The sequence below is a fragment of the Penaeus monodon genome, chromosome 28 (assembly GCF_015228065.2).
Source record: "Penaeus monodon isolate SGIC_2016 chromosome 28, NSTDA_Pmon_1, whole genome shotgun sequence".
NCBI lineage: Eukaryota > Metazoa > Arthropoda > Malacostraca > Decapoda > Penaeidae > Penaeus > Penaeus monodon.
In genome coordinates, this window is record NC_051413.1 from 33452242 (window position 1) to 33452727 (window position 486).

Sequence of the window (486 nt, forward strand, 5' to 3'; positions counted from 1 at the left end):
AGCCCGATGGCGTCACCGCGGGGGAAAAGGCCCCCCGGCCCCCGGCTCGCCCGCCCCTCCTGGGGTTTTTTTTTTTCCCCCCCGCACACGCGTAACCCCGGCTTTCATTTCGTCTTTCCGTGCAGCTGAATTGAGTTTCTAATTTATGGCCAACATTAAATTCTTAAATACATACTTTAATATACATATATTTATTCGCCTATCATGCACAGAATGGTGTATCAATATCAGTTTATCTTACGTAGTCAATAAGCAATGCTTCTTTTTTCCTAACACAAGATATTGCATCTGAAACGTGGTCTACTAAAATCTTTATGACAACTAATGCATAACTGACGCAACAATGCAAAAATAACTCGCCAGCACAGCATCCTTAACTGTAGATTAGTTTCGGAATACAGGAATGGAAGAAGAGAAGGAACTAGGACAGGGCATACAGGAGTAAAAGGAAAAGAAAAAGAAACGGGGGGGGGGGTGTATATAGAC